This window comes from Hylobates moloch, unplaced genomic scaffold (assembly GCF_009828535.3).
Source record: "Hylobates moloch isolate HMO894 unplaced genomic scaffold, HMol_V3 SCAFFOLD_13, whole genome shotgun sequence".
In the NCBI taxonomy this organism is placed as follows: Eukaryota; Metazoa; Chordata; class Mammalia; order Primates; family Hylobatidae; genus Hylobates; species Hylobates moloch.
In genome coordinates, this window is record NW_026652288.1 from 67,415,771 (window position 1) to 67,434,524 (window position 18,754).

General features: G+C 36.5%; 1 long non-coding RNA gene across 1 annotated transcript in view; it reads right to left on the minus strand.

Annotated features, from left to right (window-relative positions):
* Positions 1–2,975: 2,975 nt before the first annotated feature.
* LOC116481174 (uncharacterized) overlaps positions 2,976–18,754 on the minus strand; it is an 88,928-nt gene continuing 73,149 nt past the window's right edge. The window contains exon 3 of the long non-coding RNA XR_009209227.1: positions 2,976–5,947. This is a non-coding gene — a long non-coding RNA (uncharacterized LOC116481174). The remainder of the gene's footprint in view (positions 5,948–18,754) is intronic.

Consider the following 18,754-nt stretch of genomic DNA (forward strand, 5'->3'; position numbering starts at 1 on the left):
TAAATCACTCCACCCTCAAGAGTCATAAATCTATTTGCACTTTAAAATCTTCATTCTTATATAAAGATTATAATCTTAATGTTTCTTTGGAAAGTGACAAAATTTACATAAAATCAAAAGATTAAGTCTTCTTTACTGACTTTGCTGTCCTTGGAAATGGGAGGTATCAGTTTTAATGGGAGGAAAGACTAATTGATGGATTAATTTCTATTTGTCTAGTCCTTTGAAGATTAAGTGTTACCCAAACGCAATAATATTCAGATTTATTCATCACTATCAAGAGCAAAGCCTATCATAGATATAAATTTCCCATAATCAATCTTTCACTTATAAATGGAATCAGATTAATTCTATTAACAAAAATTAAAATAAAATGTAAGATTCCAATACCTCCCCCAAAGGACAGCAGCAATTAAGTCCAGTAATTGTGACAAGTATAAATAGTTCTATTGTCTTATTTTATTTTCTGTTGCTTACAGCAGAACATCTGAAAATAGGTAATCTATAAAGAAAAGGAATTTATTTCTTACAGTTATGGAGGCTCAGTAGTCCAAGGTGAGAGGCTGCATTCGGTGAGGTCCTTCTTGCTGGTGGGAACTCTCTGTAGAGCTCAGAGGCAGCTCAGGGCATCACAAGATAAGGGGGCTAAATGTACCAGCTCAGGTCTTTCTTCTTTTTATGAAGCCACCAGTCTCACACCTATGATAACCCATTGATCCATTAATTCATGAGTGGATCAACTCATTCATGAGAGCCCTCATGACTCAATCACCTCTTAAAGGCCCCACATCTCAATACTGCCACAAAAAAGTTTCAACATAAGTTTCAGAGGGAACAAACATTCCAATCATAGCAGCTATGTTCCTTAGTGAATTGTTTTATCTGCAGATGTTATAAGCATTACAGAATACATCAAAATGTATCAGATTTGCTGCCTCCTTATTTTACACTTACATTAGACTGTGTCATTTTGTTAACTCTTTCATAAATGCAGATTGATGCTTGGTCTGAACACAACTTCTGAAAGCATTCAAAGCTTATATTAATTAATAAAACATTCCTTTTAAATTAAATCTTTATACTTCTTTAATTTCTTAGAATTGATTTGGAGACATTGGAGGAAAATATATACATATTCCCTGGAGATTCCAAAAATAATATCTAAGTATTACTCCTAGATAGCATTTTTCTTGGTTTACCAGGACAATGAATAAAATTCCAAATTGAGTCATAGATTATAATGTGCTCTTCGAATAGTGCTAACAAATTTATAAAAATAAAAAAAACAGGCCAACACTATTTAAAGTAGCCATGTGATACCTCTTATTTTACTTTAGATGTTTATAGGACTATGTAAACTGAATGACAAATTATTTTATCTAAGACCAAACCGAATTCTTGGCTCCTTTCAGTGGAATTCTATGCGATATCTGAATATATTTTCTGTTACCCAGACCAATCAGAACTGTTTATTGAACGTCTTTCATAATCTCAATGTACTGCTAGATGTTGGGCAGGATATAAGAGAATTTTAAGCACACCACCCCGTTCCAGAAAACTTTCAAAATACTTTACAAAGATAAATTTTAAAAACAAATTAGTATAAATTAAAAAAATAAATTTAAAAGAAGACAAATTAACAAAGGTAGAGACACAAGATGTTACGCAATCACATGCAAAAATGTAAACTTCCTCCCCAACCTAATTCCATACAGCCATTCCCTTATTCACTCCCTCCAGTCCTACCAGCCTCATATCTGATCTGTCAACATGTGAGCTCTTGGGAACTTGCTTTTCCTCTACTATGTTCCTCCCACTTGGAATGCTGACCACCTCAGTTATAAGAGCACTCTACATTTATTCTATGTATTGCCTACCTTTACTGCCTTCAAAGCGTTTACTACATTGCAAAATTATTATTTATTTGATAGTTTGTGTGTCCATTGTCTTCTGAACCTATTAGAAGGTCATCTCCATAATGACAAGGACTTCCTCTTTACATTTGCATCCTCAGTACCTAGTACGATATCTAGGATATAGTAGGTGCTTAATAAATATTTGTTAAATGAAACATTAAATATAGAAATGCATTATTATTTTTCTGAGCTTACAATAAATTAAAACATTTTTGTGGGCTCCTAAAGGTATTGTGGGTTCTTAGACGCTATGTCTACTATGCTTATAGAATAAGTTTACTCTTTTTCCAACGGTAATTTAGATGTCACTTCATCCCCCCAAACACTTCTCTGATCCCAATAATTGTAGAAATGAACACACACACAACATGCATTACTTTTTCCTCTTCTCCATTTTGATAGCACTTTCTATGAGCCCTAATAAACTTCATAATAGACTAGGAGCGAAGTCTGTATCTAATTCATCTTTCTACTCCTCAAAGATTCCACCATAAAGCTTGACATTTTTGTTGTTGTTGTTGTTGTTGTTGTTTTGAGACGGAGTCTCGCTCTGTCGCCCAGGCTGGAGTGCAGGGGCGCAATCTGGGCTCACTGCAAGCTCCGTCTCCCGGGTTCACGTCATTCTCCTGCCTCAGCTTCCAGAGTAGCTGGGACTACAGGCACCCGCCACCACGCCCAGCTAATTTTTTTATTTTTAGTAGAGACGAAGTTTCACCATATTAGCCAGGATGGTCTCGATCTCCTGACCTCGTGATCCACCCGCCTTGGCCTCCCAAAGTGCTGGGATTACAGGCATGAGCCACCATGCCCAGCGGCAAAACTTGACATTTTCTAATTAACAATGAATGTATTTTGATTTCATATTGGATTCCTATACTAATAATATCAGTTCTAACAGTTAAGGAAGTTTTCATGAAACAAAAACTACTTTAGATTGCCCTAGAGGCATTGACAATTCATGTCATAAGTGATAAAATGTTAAACACCTTTGGTAGAAACACTTCGTTGATCATACCTCCTAAAATAATAGATAAATTGGGACCAGATGACAAAGAACCATGAATTTCTTTTTTTTATTATTATACTTTAAGTCCTGGAGTACATGTGCAGAATGTGTAGTTTTTTTACCTAGGTATACATGTGCCATGGTGGTTTGCTGCACCCATCAACCCATCACCTACATTAGGTATTTCTCCTATGCTATTCCTCCCCTAGTCCCCCATCCCCCCGACAGGCCCCAGTGTGTAACATTCCCCTTCCTGTGTCCGTGTGTTCTCATTGTTCAACTCCCACTTATGAGTGAAGATATGTGGTGTTAGGTTTTCTGTTCTTGTGATAGTTTGCTGAGAATTATGGTTTCCAGCTTCATCCATGTCCCTGCAAAGGACATGAACTCATCCATTTTGATGGCTACATAGTATTCTATGGTGTATATGTGCCACATTTTCTTTATCTAGTCTATTATTGATGGACATTTGGGTTAGTTCCAAGTCTTTGCTATTGTGAATAGTGCTGCAATAAACATACATGTGCATGTGTCTTTATAGTAGAATAATTCATAATTCTTTGGGTATATATCCAGTAATGGGATTGCTGGACCAAATGGTATTTCTAGTTCTAGATCCTTGAGGAATCGCCACACTGTCTTCCACAATGGTTGAACTAATTTACACTCACACCAACAGTATAAAAGTGTTCCTATTTCTCCACATCCTCATCAGAATCTGTTGTTTCCTGACTTTTTAATGATCGCCATTCTAACTGGTGTGAGATGGTATCTCATTGTGGTTTTGATTTGCGTTTCTCTAATGACCAGTGATGACGAGCATTTTTTCATGTTTGTTGGCTGCATAAATGTCTTCTTTTGAGAAGTGTCTGTTCATGTCCTTTGCCTACTTTTCCAGGGGGTTGTTTGTTTTTTTCTTGTAAATTTGTTTAAATTCTTTGTAGATTCTGGATATTAGCCCTTTGTGAGATAGATAGATTGCAAAATTTTTCTCCCATTCTGTAGGTTGCCTGTTCACTCTGATGATCGTTCCTTTTGCTGTGCAGAAGCTTTTTAGTTTAATTAGATCCCATTTGTCAATTTTGGCTTTTGTTGCCATTGCTTTTGGTGTTTTAGACATGAAGTCTTTGCCCATGCCTATGTCATGAATGGTACTGCCCAGGTTTTCTTCTAGGATTTTTAAGGTCTTAGGTCTTATGTTTAAGTCTTTAATCCATCTTGAGTTGATTTTTGTATAAGGTGTAAGGAAGGGGTCCAGTTTTAGTTTTCTGCATATGGCTAGCCAGTTTTCCCAACACCAATTATTAAACAGGGAATCTTTTCCTCATTGCTTGTTTGTGTCAGGTTTGTCAAAGATCAGATGGTTGTAGATGTGTGACATTATTTCTGACGTCTCTGTTCTGTTCTATTGGTCTATATATCTGTTTTGTAACAGTACCATGCTGTTTTGGTTACTGTAGCCTTGTAGTATATAGTTTGAAGTCAGGTAGCATGATGCCTCCAGCTTTGTTCTTTTTGCTTAGGATTTTCTTGGCTATATGGGCTCTTTTTTGGTTCCATATGAAGTTTAAAGTAGTTTTTTCCAATTCTGTGAAGAAAGTCAATAGTAGCTTGATGGGGATAGCATTGAATCTGTAAATTACTTTGGGCAGTATGGCCATTTTCATGACATTGATTCTTCCTATCCATGAGCACGGAATGTTTTTCCATTTGTTTATGTCCTCTCTTACGTCCTTGAACAGGTTTGTAGTTCTCCTTGAAGAGGTCCTTCACATCCCTTGCAAGTTGGATTCCTAGGTATTTTATTCTCTAAGTAGCAATTGTGAATGGGAGTTCACTCATGATTTGGCTGTTTGTCTGTTATTGGTGTATAAGAATGCTTGTGATTTTTGCACATTGATTTTGTACCTGAGAATTTACTGAAGTTGCTTATCAGCTTAAGGAGATTTTGTGCTGAGACGATGGGGTTTTCTAAATATACAATCCAATCATGTCATCTGCAAACAGAGACAATTTGACTTCCTCTCTTCCTATTTGAATACCTTTTATTCCTTTCTCTCACCTGATTGCCCTGGCCAGAACTTCCAATACTATGCTGAATAGGAGTGGTGAGAGAGGGCATCCTTGTCTTGTGCCAGTTTTCAAAGAGAATGCTTCCAGTTTTTGCCCATTCAGTGTAATATTGGCTGTGGGTTTGTCATAAATAACTCTTATTATTTTGAGATAGATACCATTGATACCTAGTTTATTGAGAGATTTTAGCATGACGGGGTGTTGAATTTTGTCAAAGGCCTTTTCTGCATCTATTGAGATAATCATGTGTTTTTGTCATTGGTTCTGTGTATGTAATGGATCACATTTATTGATTTGCATATGTTGAACCAGGCTTGCATCCCAGGTATGAAGCCGACTTGGTCGTGGTGGATAAGCTTTTTGATGTGCTGCTGGATTCAGTTTGCCAGTATTTTATTGAGGATTCTCACATCGATGTTCATCAGGGATATTGGCCTGAAATTTTCTTTTTTTGTTGTTTCTCTGCCAGAACTGTGAATTTCAAGTAGAGAATTTGAGTGTTTTTGTTTTTTGTTTGTTTGTTTGACAGAGTCTTTCACTCTGTCACTTGGGCTGGAGTGTAGTGGTGCAATTTCAGCTCGCTGCAACCTCAGCCTCCTGGACTCAAGTGATCCTCCTGCCTCAGCCTCTGAGGAGCTGAACTACAGGCAGGCACCACCAAGCCTGGCCAATTTTCCTTTTTTTTTTTTTTTTTGGTAGAGATGGGGTTTTGCCATGTTGCCCAGACTGTTCTTGAACTCCCTGGGCTCAAGCTATGCACCCACCTCGACCTGTCAAAAGTGCTAGGATTACAGGCATGAACCATCATGCCCAGCTGAGAATTGGGATCTTGATGCAGTAATCTACGAGGAGAGCCTGTAGGTTCTTGACCAGGAAAGCAACATGGTGAGAATGATATTTTAGGAAGAGTTATCTCTGAGTTGGGCATTGAAGAGATTAAAGCAGGAAAAGTCTGGAGGCAAGGAAACAAGAAAAATTGTAGAAATGAATTAGTATGACTAGACTATGCACCAAGATACAGTTTCATTCTAGTTTTTGTTTTACTTTTTACTTCATTTAATGGTAAATATAAGGCATTGTATTCAGGATATTCATTTTCTAAGCTACCTCTTTTTCAAAAATTTATTATCTTGGCCAGGTGTAGTGGCTCACACCCATAACCCCAGCACTTTGGCAGGCTGAGGCAAGAGGTTTGCTTGAGCCCAAAAGTTTGAGACAATCCTGGGCAACATAGCGAGACTCTATCTCTACAAAAAAATAAAAAATAAAAAATAGTTAGCCAAGCATTGTGGCATGTGCCTGTAGATTACTCGGGAGTCTAAGGCTGGAGGGTTACCTGAGCCTTGTAGTTCGAGGCTGCAGTAAGCTATGATCATGCCACTGCACTCTTGCCTGGGTTATAAAGTGAGACCATGTTTAAAAAAAAAAAAAGTCATGATCTTAAATGTCTTAATACATGTTTCATCAGAAACATTGCCTATTTCCTTCACACATGAAGCAATAATGTATTCTTAAATTTTCAGTCCAATTAGTCAATAAACAAGCAATTTTTGAGCAATCTTGGTAACTTTTCTTGATTGAGGCCACATCAGATTCAAATGCAAAGGCATAATAAAAATAACTGTTCTATCTGTGATACTTTCTAATAAAAAAGTTTAAGTTACACTATTTTATTTATTACTATATCAGCAAATTATTGGTATTACATAAAACCCATTTTATTGAAGACGAAACTGGTAAGTTATGAAGCTAAGAAATGAACCTAGTGCATCTGACACAGGGCCCGCTTGCCTTCTGTCGACCTTCTCAGGGAAGGTAAACATATACATAAGACCATCATACTAGAAAGAGAGCAGATGCCACAAGGTCTAAACCCCTGCCCAAAAATAAGATCTCATGAAAACATTGAACATGGAAACATGAAAACTTTAACTGGACCTTGAAATCGTAGCTTGTTCAGAGAACATTCTGAATAAACAGCAGGAATAAAGAGTGGAGGTAAGAATCATCTTGTACTGTATCTAGAAAGGCTGTGTAAATGATAACACCAGATGAGAGGTTTCATGTTGCGTCATAGAGTGAATTGAACTGGATCAGTAAGATATGGTAAGAAAAAAAATGAGACATGAAAGAATGCTTCAAAGATGTCTAATTTAAAAAACAGGCCGGGAGCAATGGCCCATGCCTATAATCCCCACACTTTGGGAGGCCAAGGTGGGAGGATCACCTGAGGTCAGGAGTTTGAGACCAGCCTGGCCAACATGGCAAAACCCTGCCTCTACTAAAAATACAAAAATTAGCTGGGTGTGGTGGTGGGCACCTGTAATCCCAGATACTCAGGAGGCTGAGGCATGAGAATCACTTGAACCCAGGAGGTGGAGGTTGCAGTGAGCCGAGATCGCACCACTGCACTCCAGCCTGGGCGCCAAAAGCAAGACTCTGGAAAAAAAAAAAAAAAAAAAAAAAAAAAAAAACCTGAGTATGTGGGAGAATCACCACCCGGGAAGAGGAATATGGATGGAAGAACACAAAGAAAGGAGGGCTGACAAGAGAAAGGATAATGACTTTAGTTTTTAATATGCTATATCCACATGCAGTTATTTTTCATATAAAGTTGCTCAGTAGACATCTGGGGATGGCAAAATTCAACTGAATTGTAAACAGAGAGACTAGAAGCTCTTAGAGTAACCCATTACTAAAGAGAGTGCAGACTGAGCCATGTTGGCATCTAACAGGAAGGCCTGAAAAAATATGATTACATCTTCAAAAATGCCAATACTTAGAGAAAAAAAAAAACGTGAATTATATGGGGCAGAGATAGTCATGTATATAAGGTCAAAAAATCATAGGGCAGGTTAAAATAGGGATTAAATACACTTGTGTAAAGGTATGATTTCCCTGAACTTAAAATAAAAGTTGGAAATTTTTAAAAAGATATGATTTTCCTGTATTATTCCCCATTTACTTTGCGTACAAAAAAAAAGAAAGTGAGATTTTAAATTTTGCTCATTGTAGTATATACCAGTATACAACAACCACTTACACCACAAGAATTTCTGTGTGTGAATGGAGGAAGGGGTCACTGGACAATCCTACAATGTGCAAGAAGTAGAAATAGGTCTTTGCTATGTGCCACTAAATTTAATTCTCTCAGAAGCTTGTGATCTGGCTACTATCATTATTTTCAAGTTGGAGAGGCAAGTGTGGAGCTCACACTACTTGTTTACTGGACTGGAGAGCCACTATTCAAGCCCAGATTTGCCTGACTCTGGAACAGGCACTTTTGTCTACTATATTGTAAATTTCACTAAAATTAATGGGCTGAGTGAAGTCTGGATGCTGGAATACACATGAGTAATTGAATGTGTTCAAAATTATAGGTCACATTTCATCACCATGCAGCAAAGGTGGGTTCCTCACCAACTCTCATCACTATTGCTCAATAACAGGACATTAAAGCTATTCAGCACATTTTTAAATAAATAAACTCAGCTTAATTCCACTTATCTTTTTCCTCCCAAACCTTTGAGGTATGTATCTACAATGTGCAAGGCTCTAGGCCTTCTCTTGAATTCATTTCATAAGCAAGTGGAAGTCAGATGTAAGTTGCAAACAAAAATAAGTAAGAGATTTTATTTTTCTCTGACTTTCATCAGCCTCTGGTGAAATCTTGTTTAAGTATTTTGTGGTAAACTCATTCCTTTCCTATCTTGAAGATGACGAGCTTTTTAGTCATCATTTTAAGAAGCCAACTCATTCTTTAACAAGAACAGTTATAGAGAGGCCAAGAGCAATAACTCTTATCATTTTATTCTGAGGGAGTGAATGTATTTTATACCATCTTTGGACACAATGTAAATCTCAGAATCAGGAGCTAGACTGTTTGTTTAAATGAATTAACTTCATACTCAAGTAACTATGATACCTTGAACCATAAATTAAGCTGATTTGAAAGAACTCAGCAGAAGAACATTCCGAAACTGGTTATAGAACCAAAGAAGAGACTGAGATCTTTTACTTTTAAAGGAAGTTATTTTAACAGGATCTAATATAGTTCATTTTCATTTTTGGTAGGGTTTGGGACTTGGGAATTGGAAGAAAACTATATGACCATTACTAGAATGCTGTATCAATCCTCCTTACTAACAGCACATTAAAAACTTTTTCCCTTTAAAGTTTATGTAAGAAAAACTGAGTACGATATTTTCTCCTGAAATAAAGAAATAAAAAGAAAGAAAACTTTTATATTAGAGAAAAGAATAATTATATATGTAGATTTGAACTATCTCTTATAATTGAGATTGTATTATTAAGGTCCATTAGTAAAGGTTTTCTTGTTACCTCTAATTTGTCGGTACAGAGAAGATGAAGGTATGTCCTCATGGCCCTCCCCCTATATGCTTTACATGCATTGTCATGTTTCCTTAATATAGCTACTAGGGAATAGATATTACTGTTAATTCCAGGTGATAAAGAAACTGAAGTGTAAAGGGTTGTCACTTGCCCACTCAACTTGTAAGGGCCCCAGCAGGAATTCAAACCTAAGAAAACATACCTCCTTGATGGGTTGGTAAAATTACTACGTTTACAACATTCTTTTTCTTTTTTAATCAACTTTATTGAAGTAGACTTTACATAGGACAAACTATATTCATTTTAAGTGTCCAGTTCAATGAGTTTTGGCAAATGGATGTGGCCATGTAATTATCATTACAAGAAAGACACAGAACATTTCCACCACTCCCAAGAGTTCCCTCCCACCCATTTGGTGTCAGTACCTCATGTCTTCTTCCTTTCTGGCAACCACTGATTTGCATCACTAGCTACATTTTTCATTTTATTGCATGCATGTTTTGTTTGAAACAAGGTCATTTTACTTAAAATGCCAAATGCATTTTTCTTCCTATTTAACAGTAGAGTTTGAAATGATAGGGTCCTTATATTAATATTTGTAAATATTGCCAAATAAAACTCCTAACCAGATACATAGCAATTAGTTTAGGGTTTAAAGTCTTGATAAGGAGGGGAATAAAAGAGTATATAATTTTATTTTACAAAACTTGACTGAATGAAAAATAAATCAAGTAGTAAATAATTTTTAAATAAAATAAATAGAAATAAATTTAATATGGTCTTATATACCCCAAAGTGATAGTACCCAACTTGGAGAGTGATCAATATGTCCAAATAATCTGGATCTCAGTCATGTAATCACCAGTCTTCTTTCTGCCTGACATCGTACTTCCTGCCTCCTTTACTTTCCTCGTGTCTCTCAACTTCCCTGCTTCCTTCTTCGTACGTAACCTGAGGCTACCTTCCTTCTTGGACCTATGAGTCACTTGTTCTGACCTGTGACCCAGGCAACAATTGAGAGAAGCAAATTGCTACAGGGCTTGACTAGCACGAATGATGTCTTCTTAGTCCTTTACTATCTGATTGTTGTGGTATAATTAAAAGAAGTAAATAATTAGTTACAAACAGATGAACCACTTCAAGAGGTAAAGAAATTACAAACAATGTTCAGATATGCAAAGCACACGGCATTTTTTTTTCCTATAACTCATCTGATTTTCCTTTGAAATTCCTACTTCTTTCAATAGTAGAAAGGAAAACAAAACACTCTTCAAATAACCTGGGCTACAGTATTTTTCTTCTTCCTTGTTAACTTGTCTCTTCTGATTGATTTTGTCTTTCTCAAGTACGTCTTTCAGATGCTTTCTCCTTCTTCACGCTTTTTGGAGAGATGGTGTCTGGATAACAATGGGCTTTCTTAGCCATGTGGAGGTAGCAGAGAAGGATGCTCAAAGCCAGCACGTTTTAGAAAAGTATCTATCTGCACTAGATGTTCTTTTCTATTTTGATTATACTTGTCTTTTTTTTTCACAGCCAGATGGAGCACATAGGTTGAGCTCTCTACTGCCTCTTCTGCATATCATCTCTCACTTCTTCTCTAGAGGATTAAGCTTTAAAAGAGTGTCCATTCCACACTGGTGAAGGAACACTACAATAGAGTCAGATCACTGGCACCAGATCTCTCAGTGAAGCTGTAGAAAATTGGAAAATCCTCTTATATTGTAGCAACACTAAAATATTAAGGCTGTTATTTTGCTAAGAACACAGAAACATAATTTTGCAATTAAAATTAGTACTGATGTTCTTTGTCTTCTCTGTCTCTCTCGTTATTATTTTAGTCTCTGATGTAGCAATGCCAATCTTCCTTGAGATAAAGTGAGGCTACATGAAGGACTGTACTGCAAAAAATTTAAAAAAGAAAATCATATTAACAGACATATTTAAATGTATTGCCATGATTTCAACTATAAATGGGGAAAATAAAAAGAATTCAAAACGTATACATTTTTGTTTAATATTGTTTCACAGTGCCCTTTCTTGTAATGTCAAAACTTCCCAGCCAGGCATTCAGGATTTTCCAGAAAATTATCCATTTTTTCTTGCACTCTTTTCCTGTAAAATACATGTTCTAAACACAACAACCCTTGTTTCACTAAATGATGTCTACTCTTTTGTTTCTATGTCTTTTGCTCATACTATCCCCACTATCTAGAATGTCCTCCCTTGATAGACATCTTTGGAAGCCTATTCACTTAGGCCTAACTCAAATCCCACCTCTCCTGTGAAGCCAAGCAATATTGTTAAGTCTCTAACTTGTTCTACTTCATATTTCTATTATATGTTTTATCCCTGGTATAACAGTTTATCTTTTTCTATATGTATTAGAAATTTCTCCATGGCTCACGTCTGTAATCCCAGCACTTTGGGAGGCCAAGGCGGGCGGATCACGAGGTCAAGAGATCGAGACCATCCTGGCTAACATGGTGAAACCCCGTCTCTACTAAAAATACAAAAAATTAGCCAGGTGCCTGTAGTCCCAGCTACTCAGGAGGCTGAGGCAGGAGAATGGCGTGAACCCGGGAGGCAGAGCTTGCAGTGAGCAGAGATCGTGCCACTGCACTGCAGCCTGGGCAACAGAGCGAGAATCCATCTCAAAAAAAAAAAAAAGAAATTTATTCATCCTTCTGTCTTTCACACTAAAGTGAGTAGTTGCAGGGTAGGAACTACAGCTGGTGACAATTCACCCTGGCCTCACTGATAATATTCAGCACAATGCCTTACATAGTGCTTGGCATGTGGTATGTAATCAAATCTGTGATGTTGGTTGAATGACAATTAAAACAAAATGTTATTTCCAGGTGGGCCCAGTGGCTCACGCCTATAATCCCAGCACTTTGAGAGGCTGAGGCGGGCAGATCACCTGAGGCCAGGAGTTCGAGACCAGCCTGGCCAACATGGCAAAACCTTGTCTCTACTAAAAATACAAAAAATTAGCCGGGCATGGTGGCAGGTGCCTTTAACCCCAGCTACTCGGGAGGCTGAGGCAGGAGAATCCCTTGAACCCGGGAGGTGGAGGCTGCAGTGACCTGAGATCACGGCATTGCACTTTAGCCTGGGAAACGAGGGAAACTCTGTCTCAAAAAAAAAAAAAAAATGTTATTTCTGATAAAATTCAGAAGAATTGTGCCTGGCCTTTTGGGATCAAACAATACATTATATATAAATCCCATACACAGTCTATATAATGCAAAGAACTTTACAAAAGACAGATTTTTTAAAAATGTACTCTTCTGGTAACTAAAAGAGATTAAGAAGGTCTATGTTCTAGTAACTAATGGAGATTAAGAAGGTCTTTGTGTTTAAATTGCTACATTTTTAAAAAATAAAAAATTCATTTTTATACTACTTGGAAAATTGCATGAAATTAGGTTTTTAGATCTTGATAACTAAATATTGAATCAATTTAGATTATTTATATTGTAATTTCAGAAGAGCAACTACAATGATCAGTCAAGGATAGTAATTCAAATTAAAAGCAAAAAAATTAGCACAGACCAATTTATATCTTAAAAGCACAGCTCAAGCTGAGCCTGGTAATGTGCCTATAGTCCTAGCTACTTGAAAGGCTGAGGTGGAAGGATCACTTGAGACCAGGAGTTCGAGACCAACCTGGGCAACATAATGGGACCCAGCATATCTTTTTAAAAAGTGCAACTCAAGATATCTTAACATACTTGAAGAGTAGGAAGGCAAGAGGAGACAATATTTTTATAAGAACATAATTAGGAATAATTTAAATAGCCAAACATGGTATAATGTATTATTTGGTAGAAAGTGATGGCAACAAATTTTAGTGCAATGGGTAAAATGAAGGTAAAAAAAATTAATGTATCTGAGTAGAGCATATCGTTATTCAGAAACACGTTGGCATTAACATTGGCATAGTGATAGCCAGGATGACCGAATGAGCCCAGTGCCTCCCAACCACAGATCCATGGATAAAAGATACAGAAAGTAAGACCAGAATCATGAGAAATTTAAAGGGGGAACTAAAAATAGCTCAGGAGTTGTAAAAGTGTTCAGAACAAATCACAAATAAATAGAAAAAAACAATTTTGTTATCAAAGATAGACTTTTTAAAGCTGTGGTGTGCGCTTACCATATTACCCATGAATATTCTCAGTAGCCATTACTTTACATTTCTCTCTAAAGCAGCATTGAAAAAGCTGTTCTGAGTCAGAACATTTAGCAAGAAATGTTCTCTCTGACAGCAGTGCCAAGGGACATCTTGTTGATGGATATAATCAATCACAAAGTTCTATTCCCACTGTCATGCTTCATCCAATCACTAAATATTATCTGTACTTTTGCTATGTGCAAGACATTGTTCTAATTTTAGTACACCATAAGAATGAATCATAGCATCTGCTCTTAGGAACCATCTACTCCAGAGGACATATAGATACCTCTATTATAGGAGCAGAAGAAGTATGTGCCACCAAAATTTCTTTCAGGAGTTTGTAGAGGAAAGATTACAAAATATTCTAACCCGGTGCCTTATATACGATCAATATTTGTCAAATTGGTTAATGAATTTATGAATCCAGTAATTTTCCTGAGCTCCATATAAATCTATTTGAGATTTTCATCCTGTATTATGTTTGTGGCATAAGATTTAGAGTTACCTCTCTATATGTGTGTATATATGTGAATAAAATGACATCATTTGAGCTTCTGTGAATAACACCTTTTTTATGAATCTTGGTCTATTACTAAATGTCTACACATGATTTTATGCACTTTAATTATATACATCTTTAGCTTTAATTACTCAGAATTTTAGATTTCATAATTTCCCATATTCTCTTCAAAAATCTTTCTATCTCCTCGTTGCCCTCCCATCCTACTGGCTTCATTTTCTCAGGCTCCTTTGTGGCCTGTGTTTCTTCCCTACCTTCCTTATAATTTGGTCTTGCCAGGTTTCTGTCCTCAGCTTCTATGGTGTTCATTATGCATTTTTCTCTAAGTGACAACATTTAGTCTCATGATTTCAATGACCTACTAGTTTCACACTATTACCACATCTAATCCCCTAGCTTAGATATATCTTTTAAGCAGAGACTCAAACACTCAACTCTGTACTGAAAAGCGACATCTGGATGACGTGACACACAGGGATCTGAAACTGAACAAGTCCTATTAATTCTATCACCTAAATATTTCCATAAGCCACGTATCCTGCTCATTGCTACATCTTTAGCTGAGTCCCTTATTAGTTCTCAGAAACATTAATTCAACATCCCTTCTCTGACTTTTCTATCTCGTGCTTGCTCCCCTACCAGCACACCAGGATATATTCGCCACACCACTGACAGACTGATCTTTAGAAAGCTAATCTTATTTTGTTACTTCCCAATTAAAAATACTTTAGTGATATTACATAAATTTTAAAATAATTAGAATGGTATATGCCAACAGTGATGACCTGACCAACAACCACCTTTCTACTTTTACCATTGATCATTCTTGTTATTCTCTATAAACCAACTAATAGTAAACTTGCAGGCTTTCGAGATGTCCTCTCTTCATTCTGTGCCATTAGAAATGTTTCTTTCTCTGCCCTTTCTCTCTCCTTTATCTGGTTAACACCAACTCAAGCATTTCTCCTGATACATTTTTCCTAATACATCTTCAAAAAGCAGTCTTTAATCATTAAAAATTTTTATATATTGCACCAAATGTATTAGGCAGGTTGCAATCTTTGATGTAGGTATGAGTGCTTCTCTAAGATCATTTTAAGAGTTTAAAGCCTTTTTCTTGCTACTAGGAAATCTGAATGAAAAGATAATACAGATTAAAATTGCCATAGGTGTCTGTATTGGTGGTTAAGAGTTACTGATCTAAAGACATAAGTTTGAATCCTGTCTCTCTCAAGTACCAGTTTGGTAACCTCAGGCAAACATTTATTTTAATCTCTCAGTTATCTTCTCTCTAAAGTGGATATAGTTAACTGCTTCACAGGGTTTTTATGATACTAAATAAAATGTCATATATGAAGCATTTACATGAACATAATTATCCCAGAAAAGCCCTACACATCATCTACTATATACATTATATAATCTTTTGTATTTAAAAGTGCATATCTGATATATTTATGAACAAAATGATACGGTGTCTGGGAATTGCTTCAAAACAATCCAGTGAAGAGAATAATAAAAGATGTGGAGGTATAGAGGAAACATGATTGTTTCTGAGTTGCTAACTCTAAAGCTTGTTGACGGTATGAGGAGGGTCCATTACACTAATCTCTCTGCAAGAGTATGTGTTTGAAATTTTTTAGAATAGAAGTACTTTTTAAAAGTATGAAGATTTGCGGTTTCTTTTATTAGGGCCAGATGAAGTGTTGGCTTGCATGTAGAGATCTCATCATATAAAAAGTATGTATCTTTGACTAAAATCACCCTCTGTAAAATGAGAAGCTATGCTTTGAGAGGTATGAGAGAACTGAGATGATTTAGGGAGCAGAAAATTCAGAACTCCAATCTCATGCTTAGTCCAAGGACATGCACCATAATGTGCTCTGGCTGGCAGATATACCCAGAATACTTGAGTTCTCTCTCTCTCTCTCTCTCCACCTCCACGCACCCCGCCTCCACCAGCTTCCTCCCCCCTCTCTCTCTCCCACCCCCAGAATAAACTGTTACATTAATTTAATATAAACGCAGGTATAATATCACGTCAGCATGGTTTTATATTTTTTTTCTCAACTTTTATTTTCGTTATGGGAGTACACATGCAGGTTTGTTACATTGATTCATTCTCTCCATGAGCATAAAATGTTTTTCCATTTGCTGTGTCATCTCTGATTTTTTCAGCAGTGTTTTGTAATTCTGGTTGTAGACATCTTTCACTTCCATAGTTAGTTGTATTCCTAAGTATTTTAGTCTTTTTATGGTTATTGATGTGTCTCTCAACTTGAACATTATTGGTGCACATAAAGGCTACTGATTTTTGCGTATTGACTTTGTATCTTGAAACTTATTGAAATTGTTTATCAGTTCTAGGAGCCTTTAGACAGAAATTATGGGTTTTTCTACTTATAGAATCATATTGTCTGTGAAGAGAGATAGTTTGATTTTCTTCCTTCCTATTTAGATGCCTATTATTTCTTTCTCTTGCCTTATTGCTCTAGCTAGGACTTCCAGAATGTGTTGAATAGGAGTGGTGAGAGTGGGCATCCTTGTCTTGTTCCAATTCTCAAAAACAAGGCTTCCAGATTTTGCTAATTCAATATGTCAGCATACATAATTTTAGATAGTAGAATTGTATTGTATTCTCATTGGATTTGCAAGTGCCCTAAATTTATACATTGTGGACCCTTAAGTAATTAATATAGAATTCTACATTTTATAATAATTAAGGCCAGGTGCGGTGGCTCACGCCTGTAATCCCAACACTTTGGGAGGCCGAGGTGGGTGGATCACAAGATCAGGAGATCAAGACCAGCCTGGCTAACACGGTGAAACCCCGTCTCTACTAAAAATACAAAAAAATTAGCCGGGCATGGTGGTGGGCGCCTGCAGTCCCAGCTACTCGGGAAACTGAGGCAGGAGAATGGTGTGAACCCAGAGGGTGGAGCTTGCAGTGAGCCGAGATCACGCCACTGCACTCCAGCCTGGGCAACAGAGCAAGACTCAGTCTCAAAAAAATTAAATAAATAAAATAAAATAAAATAACAATTAAAGAGTACCTTTCTAACAATAAATATGTGAGTAGTGTTATATAAAAGAAGAAGAATTTAATTGGGTGTCAGTACACTAGGATTTTAAGCTTGGTTTCAAATTCTCCTACCTGCATAACTATGATTACATCACTCAAACTCTCTGAGCCTCAGTTTCTTCAACTGTCAAGTGGATACCTTATTTTAAATGTTGCTTTGAGGAGTAAATGCAAGAGAGTGGGAAGAAATGTCTTGTGTACTTACAATGTGCTAAGTATTTTAACATTAAAAAAAAAAATTAAGCCTTCACAGGTATTTTGGCTGGGTGCAGTGGCTCAGGCCTATAATCCCAGAATTTTGGGAGGCCAAGGTGGATGGATCATTTGCAACCAGGAGTTCAAGACCAGGCTGGCCAACATGGCAAACCCCATCTCTACTAAAAATAAAGTAAATAAATAAATTATCTGGGCAAGGCAACGCATGCCTGTTATCCCACCTACTCAGAAAGCCAAGGCATGAGAATTGCTTGAACCTGTGAGGTGGAGGTTGCAGTGAGCTGAGATTGCACCACTGCAGTCCAGCCTGGGTGACAAAGCAAGACTCTGTCTCAAAAAAAAAAAAGAAAAAAGAAAAAAAGGAAAAAATAAACCACCTTCACATGTATATTGTCCTCTTTTAAAATTAACAAAATTGGGGTTCAGGGAGATTAAATAATGAGATAACATGGGTGTACAGAGTGAGCAAACAGTACATAGTAGATGCCTACTAAAGACTTGTTCTTGTCATATTGTCCCAGTTCTCTGTTTATAATGTGTATTCAAAACTGCTTTAGAGTAAATTAATTTTAACAGCCAAACCTAAAGAATTTTATGACAGGTCTTTCATCAGATAATATTCTTCTGATGCTTTTTGGTTTTTGTAGATTCTCTTCTTTCAGTGGTTTCTAATATTACATTGTGACAAAACTATGAACTGACCACATAAAAAGTTAAATTCTCATTCCTTAAAGAACAAAAAGTAGATCTACCATTTGATTCAGCAATCCCACTACTGAGTATCTACCCAAAGGAAAAGAAGTCATTATATAAAAAAGACACATGCACACGTATGTTTATTGTAGCGCAATTCACAATTGCAAAGATATAGAAGCTACCTAAGTGTCCATTGACAAATAAATGGATTTTTAAAATGTGGTATATGTACAACATAGAATATTACTCAGCCATAAAAAGGAATGATACAATTTCTTTTGCAGCAACTTGGATGGTGCTGAAGGCCATTATTCTAAGTGAAATAACTCAGGAATAGAAAACCAAATACTGTATGTTCTCACTTATAAGTGGGAGCTAAGCCATGAGTAAACAAAGGCATACAGTGTGATACAGTGGACTTTAGAAACTCAAAAGGGGGAAATTGGGAGGGAGATGGGGATTAAAAAAATTGTATATTGGGTACAACATACACTATTTCGGTAACTGGTGCCAAACCAAACAAGTGGTACAAACCACTTGTACCCCCAAAAGCTATTGAAATATGAAACTACATTTTAAAAATAAAGTTAAATTCTCATAGGGAAATTTAAATATAAATTTTACAATTATATATAATAAAAGTGAATATTGGAGATAAGTAAGAAAACTAATATATATGATTGACAATTTATTTTATTTTATTTTATTATTG